Here is an 8,333-nt window from a genome sequence, read left to right on the forward strand (position 1 = left end):
ACCTGGTCGTGGTCTCTCCATGCTTCTGGGTGTCCATTCCTCCTCTTCTGAATCGCTGGTGTCACTCGGTGGTGGTGGGGGCGTGGCCCTCTGTCTTTTAGTCCCGCCCCTCTTCCTCATGAACTCTGGAGCTTGAGACGACAGACCTGAGAGAGAAACAGGAGAGAGAGAGAGAGAGAGAGAGAGAGAGAGAGAGAGAGGGGGAGGAAAGGGAGGGAGGGAGGGAGGAAGGTGAAGAATTGATAAAGAAAGAGGTATACAGAGAGAACGAATGAGGGAAATAGGAATGAGCATTCCTCAATAAATGTATCAAAACATTACATTACATTGCAATTACATACCTGCCAACCTTTTAAAAAAAATTTGAGTAGCAACTTATCGCGGCGCGGCAATTCACGGCGCAACAACTTGGCATGGCAAAGTAACGGGGTCGCCGGCGGGCCCATCTGAGAGGCTACTTTGTTTAGCATAGTCTGCCCTACACCTAGGGTTGCCAAATGTCAACAGGGAAGATATAGAGCTCGAAAGTGACGTCACTTCCCCCGATTTCATGGGACCTCAACGGCGTTTTTAGCCGAAAATCGTAGCATGTAATCCAATGGCGGTATTAAAATGATATTTCGATCCCCTTCGAGTTGTGCCACGAGCTCCATGTATGTTGTTTCTGATATTTTTGCTTAATTTTTCGTACGAACCCCCAAAATTTTTAGAAAGGTGTGTATCTTCATATTTTTCATGCCGACGGCCTCGGAACAAAACATTGATACTTCTGCATGAATAATCTTTATCTAGCCTCTTAAACAGCATATTTGTAGCCCAGCGCATATCATGACTGAGATCAGAAGATATTTACTCTCTACCATGTTGTTAGATGGTCAGCTTAGGTCCTGTGAAACGCGGAACTAAGGGGCGGGACTTTCGAGCTCTATGAGACACTTCATTCAGGCAGGGGGTCCTCCCCCAGAAAAACTTTTCTTAGATGCAATTTCCTGCATTTTAATGCATTTTAGCCTAACATCCCGTGTATCTGGCAAATAGTTTATCTTATCTTATTCACAGTACTTTGAACTACCATAATTTACTAAACTTTCATGGAAGATGTTTTTTTTTTGTTTCACACCATAACACCAATAAAATGCTATGATATAGTGTGCTGGAATTTAGGCCTCTAAATTAACTTTATTGATCACCAGCCAATATGGCTGTTAATCTTACTAGTCAAACATACCACCAGTCTGGCTAGTAGGCCTAAGTGGCTATTAAGTTATCCTATGTACCAGCCAAACAAAGCATTTGGTCACTTGGGGGGTGTTAAGGAGCTGGAATCGAGTATGAAATTGAAGCATTTGCTGATTTTTTTTTTTTTGGCTGTAGAAGGTACATGTAGGAAAATGTATAATTTGATTAATACCGAGGCATTTCAGTGATTTTTATGAACAAAAAGTTGAATTACCGGTATAATGATTCTTACATCATCTCCCCCAATATTAATAAATGGTGATGTTGTCACCTACTGTTAAGAAGCATCAGCAGTAGAGAAAAAGATAAAGACAAGTGTTATTTAAGATAGGATAACAGGGCTTTTTCCAGGATTTTTTAGTATGAGGGAGGACCGGGGGGGTGGTTAAGTGGTGCGCGATTTTTAAAAAAATGAAGGTAAATGGGGCTTTTGAGACTATCTGAAAGGGACATTTTTTACTTTTGTAGACATCCTAAAAGGACAATGTTAGTGCACTTCAAAATGGCTGAGAAGAAAAAGGAACATATTCCCCTCCCTATATGAAATGCACAAATTAAGCCATTAAGCAAAACTTGAAATTTATTCTGGTACATAGGTAAATATTCATGATCTGGCAGGGAGCTGGGATGAAATTGGTCAGGGGGCAGATTTTTTAAAAGAGAGACCAGAGAGGCAATTACACTTCTGTCCTGAAAATACAATGACTCGCATATGAGTACCCATAGACTACCCATATTGGTTACACTTTTTTTTAAATTGCATTTGGTACCACAGTAACAGCAACTCAGTAATCTGAACATAACCCTTTGAAAATACAACATTGTTCTATACTTGCATTTTAGAAATGAAACAAAAAAGAGTGGATGCCAACCAAACACATTTCCTCTAAATAACAATTTGGCAATATTGAAGGCTTGCACATCAAAAACCTAGGCTACACCCTGAGACTGTCCAAGAAAATACTGACTTCACATGACGTGACGTGATGATGATGACAGTTGAGCAAGTGAGCGCACAGAGAGCCTGCTATTACCTCGTTCAAAAAGTCGAGAATCCCCAGAAAGCCGACCTAAAACCTCGGGAAAGTGGGAGTGAACATTTGGTGACGCAATGTCAGATCGATAATTATCGAGGTTGATCTCTGGCGGAAGTATAGAACAACGAGTTCCCGAGCTTGTGTTTTGTGTGACGACACACGCATCATCAACATGGCGCCCATGCATGCAACTGACATGTAAACAGTATCATAAAAGCTAAAATATCGTCTTGTAATCACTATCAACAACACCAGTTGATGTCATTCAATTGCAGATGCATATATGACAGCAATGCTGGTCTCTGACTGTTTAATTTGGCTTACTTCAGCTAAAATGATATGTCGTGGGTGTGGAGGCTCAAGTGAAGGTGAAAAAAAAGAAAAGAGAACCAAAACAAAACACGCATGATTTCCGATTGTTCCGGGATCAGTGGCGTTCATGTGCCAAAGTCCAGAACTTGGCTGTCACGTGAGCAGTGTCGTCAGCTGTCTCGAGAGGTCCCGAGCCCGTGAAGGCGACATTAGTGTCCTCCCTTGCCAAGGTCTCAGGAGGAGTAACATAAACAGTTCTAGCCACGTACTTACAAGATAGGTGCAAGCTATTTCTTCTCACAAAGTTAACAGGTTGAGCATTTGTTAGCATTTGTGCTAAGCGGAGAATTAGCTATTTCTAGCGCCAAAGTTTCTCTCCAGCTCTTCTCCGTCAGTGGAAGCGCTCGATACTCCCGACGCTTATCTTATTTCAAAACTCCCCCGACTGTTTGTCTGTCTGCCTCTGTGTCTATGTGCGCGACTCGCACGCTGTCTTTTGCGCCTTCTCTCGTTCACACGTTCCTGCGTTTCTCTATGGGGTGTATTTATTTTAGGAGCAAAATACAAAAAAAGGGTTTTTTGAAAGGGTTAATAAAACATCTACTCGCACACGTGCGCCCTTTACATTATTTGGTTCGCACAATCATTTATTTTAGGGGCATATGCGAGCAAAAGGCTCGCACTGTAGAGCCCTGGTCAGGGTGGACGCAGGGTCTCTCTCACAGAATTGATTTTATTAATAGATTGCCATACGTGATTACGGATAGTAGTCGTGGAGTGATGCATATTTGGTATGGCGCACAACCTGTTACACCTGTGCACAGAATGGGCCATGACTCAGGGGGGAACAGTATTCCTATACGGTGTCATGGTAGGTTACGGATGTAGACCTACTCCGAGCACAACCGTATAAACTCCAAGAAGGCAACTGGTCCGCATGGTCTGTCAGCCTTTACCCTGAAGTCGTTTGCGGATGAATTATCTCCAATTTGGCTTAAATTGTTTCAGCTGTCCATCGACTCCCACAGCATTCCAAAGTTATGGAAGACTTCAATCATTTTACCGATCCCAAAAAAACCTAGCCCTCAAGAGGATAATGACTATCGGCCCGTGGCCATAACCTCTAATGTTTTTAAATGTTTCGAGAAGATAATGGTTGGGAAACTGCGCACGAGTGTTCAACCTGCTCTTGATAAGTACCAGTTCGCTTACACTGAGAACCGCAGCACAGAGATGCCATTGCAACCATAATGCATCTAGTGCTTAAACACATAGAGAATCCCGCAGGTTACGCCAGACTTCTTTTTATTGATTTCAGCTCTGCTTTTAATTTAATCCAGCCACACATTCTCCTTGAAAAATTAATTCAGCTGAATGTAAATCCGTTTTTAATTAAGTGGTATTATTCTTTTTTATCAAATAGGCCACAACGGGTCAAGTTCAATACTACTTTGTCGGATACAACGTGTTGCAGTATTGGCGCGCCCCAAGGTTGCGTCAGCTCACCATTTTTGTTCACTTTGTATACGAATGATTGTGTCAGTTCAGGGCCAAATCAGTATATTATTAAATTCTCGGACGATACTGTTATTCTTAGCCTGCTCTCTAAACATGATAATGATAAGGTAAACAGCCACCAAACAGCTATAGATACATTTGTTGATTGGTGTGATTCACACTTACTACACATCAATACTAAAAAAAACAGTAGAGATGGTGGTAGACCCCAAATCCCTCTGTGGCCAGGGCACAGTGGCTGTGCATGGCCAGGCCATTGAACAGGTTAAAACTTTTAAGTACCTGGGTGTACATATAGATAGCGACCTTAGCTGGCGCACCCAGGTCACCAATGTCTGTGCCAGGATACACCAGCGTCTCCATTTTTTGCGCAGACTCAGAGTCTTTGGAGTGTGTAAAAACATAATGTTAATCTTCTATAGAGCCACAATAGAGTCTGTTCTCCGTTATGGGATTACCAGCTGGTTTGGCAATCTCACAGTTAAACACAGGGCAGAAATCTCAAGACTTATTAAAAATGCAGGTAAGATTATGGGGGTAATGCCCCCCCTTAACCCGCAGGAGCTCTTTGAGCAGGCCACTATCAGTCAGGCGAATACCATTGTAGCGGATGGTGATCATGCACTAAATGGAGAATACATCTTTCTGAACTCTAGGAGGAGGTTCAGATTCCCTTGGTGCAAATATAATCGTTTTAAAAATTCCTTTATACCCCATTCAATCAAGCTACTGAATAAACAGGGAATAAGAGAGATTGAGTGGGACAAAATGGACCTCTGTAGCTAGTGTTGGTACTGTTGGTGGGGAGGGAAACTGGTAAAAGCTGGGAGGGGGATATGTAAACATGAATGTATCCCTGTGTTTACTATTTATCTTTTTTTTTAATTTTTTTATTATTATTATTTTTTTTAATGTAATCTATGGAATGGATGTAACCTAGTTATTTATTGCAGGGTGAAGGTGTGGTTGGTTGTAGGAGTGTGTGTGTGTGTGTGGGGGGGGATGGGTGCTGAGCTGTGTGTGCGTGTGTGTGTGTGTGTATGGGGGGGTGTACTGATTGTGTGTGTGTGTGTGGAGGGGGGAGGGGGGGGGGTGTATGGACTGGATGGGTCAGGGGCAGTGGGTTAGGACATCCAGTGCTTCTGAGCATGTAGGCCTACACTGTTTTTCTTCTATTGTTTTTACTGTTGTTTGTTTTTCTGTGTTGGTGTCACGTGTCCTATGTGTTCTATGTGTTTTTTATGATGCTGCAACCTCCCTGTCTCCAAAGCAAATTTCTCCTTCGTGGAGACTAATAAAGAAACCTAACCTAACCTAACCTAACCATAATATACCGACATTTCAAATTGAGCAGTGCTATAAATTGTAGAGGCAAATACAGATAAATCTATCAAACATTTAGACTATTTAAACAAAATGACCTCAACAATTCAGCATTTCTAATGGAGAGAGAGAGAGAGAGAGAGAATCTGCCACTGACTGTTAAAAAGGGCAGCGGCTCCTTTAGAGAGGGAGGAGCTGCGCAGCAGGTACAGTGAAGTCAGAGCCAGGCTACTACTACATTTCTAGAGCTAGTTCTAGACCCTAAAGCACTGGCCCACATCGATTTGGTCTAAACCTGACAGTTGTTCTCTGTGTTAGAATGCCAGCGGAGTTACAACTCCAAATGAATTCAGTTCGCTAAAAAAAAGTCAAGCGCGACAACCGCAAGGTTGGCTATATCAAGCGGAACAACCGCGAGGTGTATTACCGTCTGACAAACATGAGTCGCAAATGCGCGATCATAACACAAACATTCAGCGAGAGTAGATATTGACAGTTTCAGTTTGACAATCTTCAAAATGTAGGCCTATATCAAACGGAATGTTTTGCAATTATGGCACAGGCAAGATTTCTGGAACAGGACTGTTGTTTGTGTTCCATGCAATGCGTGAGGAAATGTAGGCTATGTCGGGCTGGTACACAATAATGTCTGCTTCACCTCAAACAATAACGTCTCTCTAGTCTACCACTTATGAAAAAGCACTAAAACAACACCTACCACGGCAGAGAGATTAATGTTTACAGCGAACACTTCATATTCAGTAGGTCTGCTGAGCAACAGGTGGAGAGGCGAAGCGACTGGAGGGCAGTCTGAAAGCGTCTGTCAATCGAACGCTATGGTGACGCGCATCCCCAAACCCCAAATCCATATTTTGAGAATAGATTAACGTGCGATATTTTCTTTGTCGCGCGATAAGAGTCTCACATTATCGCAGCACGTTAACGCCGATAACGGCCCACTTCTAGTTATTACCTATGGATATAATGAACAGGTGGTGTGTGTGTGTGTGTGTGTGTGTGCGTGTGTCATTACCTATTGATTGCATGAAGAGGTAGTTTCTTTTCATCCTCTTGTACCTCTTCTTTACCCAAAATAACAGCTGAGACCATTCTGACGTGCTTAAATACACACTCAGCTTCTCCAGGGATTCCTAGATGAAACACACACACACACACACACACACACACACACACACACACACACACACACACACAGGTGCATAATGTTTGTCAGTAAAATGCAATAGGTGTGTGTGTGTGTTCTAGCTAATGCATGCTTCTAGCTGATGTTCCCTTCACATCCTAAAAACAGTCACACAGATGTGCAAGTGTGTCTCTGTCGATCTGTGTGATAGAGATGACTGAATTCAGGTGGAAACTTGATAGAGTGTTTACTGTATGTATTGTATGTAGCTAACTTGATAGAGTGTTTACTGTATGTGTTGTATGTAGCAGAGTGTATACTGTATGTATTGTATGTAGCAGAGTGTTTACTGTATGTATTGTATGTAGCTAACTTGATAGAGTGTTTACTGTATGTATTGTATGTAGCTAACTTGATAGAGTGTTTACTGTATGTATTGTATGTAGCTAACTTGATAGAGTGTTTACTGTATGTATTGTATGTAGCTAACTTGATAGAGTGTTTACTGTATGTATTGTATGTAGCTAACTTGATAGAGTGTTTACTGTATGTATTGTATGTAGCTAACTTGATAGAGTGTTTACTGTATGTATTGTATGTAGCTAACTTGATAGAGTGTTTACTGTATGTATTGTATGTAGCTAACTTGATAGAGTGTATACTGTATGTATTGTATGTAGCAGAGTGTATACTGTATGTATTGTATGTAGCAGAGTGTTTACTGTATGTATTGTATGTAGCTAACTTGATAGAGTGTATACTGTATGTATTGTATGTAGATAACTTGATGGCTGAAGGCATAGGCCAGATACACACGTGGCGCATTTGACATTCAACTAGTGATCGGAAGGCAAATAGAACAGTTTGCTTGTTATTAAAAATTGAAATACTTGTGCTATGTCTAATAATGCAAATATTAATATGGCAATACTACACGTTATATTTGAGATGTTCTACACTGCAGTTCATAAGAAATGCATGTCTTCAGGATTTTTTCTTTTTTTTATTATGTTGTGCGGCCCGGTATCCAATAGTCCACGGACCGGTACCACTGCACTAGAGCGTGGCGTGGTGTAGAAGGACAGATCAGATCTGTTTCCATGTATTTTCGCCACCGCTGGTAAAAATCACTTCGGTCCCAACCCGCTTCCCCGCTCTGATCTGAAAAAGGCCTCATGTGTTGTATGCTGCTAACCAGAGGGGTGAAGGCACTCTTTTGTGTGTACAGCACATGAAATATCCTGCATGCATCACTGTGGTGTACATTATTAACTTACATTACATTACATTTAGCTACCGCTGGTCATATTACATTGCATTACATGTAGCTAACGCTCACCACATAACATGACACAAGTAGAGCTCTACAGCTGTTAAAAAAAAAAAAAATATATATATATATATATATATATATATATTTCAAAGAGTACAGGTGTAAAGTAGGCTACTGCAATGTACAAACCTCGTCAGAGGAACTCATGGCTGGTCATGAAATATAGCCTGCCGACATCAGAGAGAAATAGAGAGGTTTTAGTTCACATTACCAATTCAACAGAGCTGAGCTTTTGGTGTGAAGCGTCAATTTCCACACACACACACACACACACACACACACACACACACACACACACACACACACACACACACACACACACACACACCCATATAAATGCCACAGTGTTTTGTCCAAATGCTCCAGCTGCTACTAGGCTCTAGTCGTTTTATTTTATTAAATCAAAAGTAATCAGAACTTAACCTCT

The 8,333-nt window shown here is 41.6% G+C and overlaps 1 long non-coding RNA gene across 1 annotated transcript; it reads right to left on the reverse strand.

Annotated features, from left to right (window-relative positions):
- Positions 1-5: 5 nt before the first annotated feature.
- Positions 6-8,076, reverse strand: LOC134461957 (uncharacterized). The gene is made up of 3 exons (XR_010037464.1): positions 8,036-8,076; positions 6,463-6,580; positions 6-146 (listed from the first exon to the last, which is right to left on the reverse strand). It is a non-coding gene; the product is annotated as an uncharacterized LOC134461957 (long non-coding RNA).
- Between the last annotated feature and the right edge of the window lie 257 nt (positions 8,077-8,333).

The sequence above is a fragment of the Engraulis encrasicolus genome, chromosome 14 (assembly GCF_034702125.1).
Source record: "Engraulis encrasicolus isolate BLACKSEA-1 chromosome 14, IST_EnEncr_1.0, whole genome shotgun sequence".
Classification (NCBI taxonomy): Eukaryota; Metazoa; Chordata; class Actinopteri; order Clupeiformes; family Engraulidae; genus Engraulis; species Engraulis encrasicolus.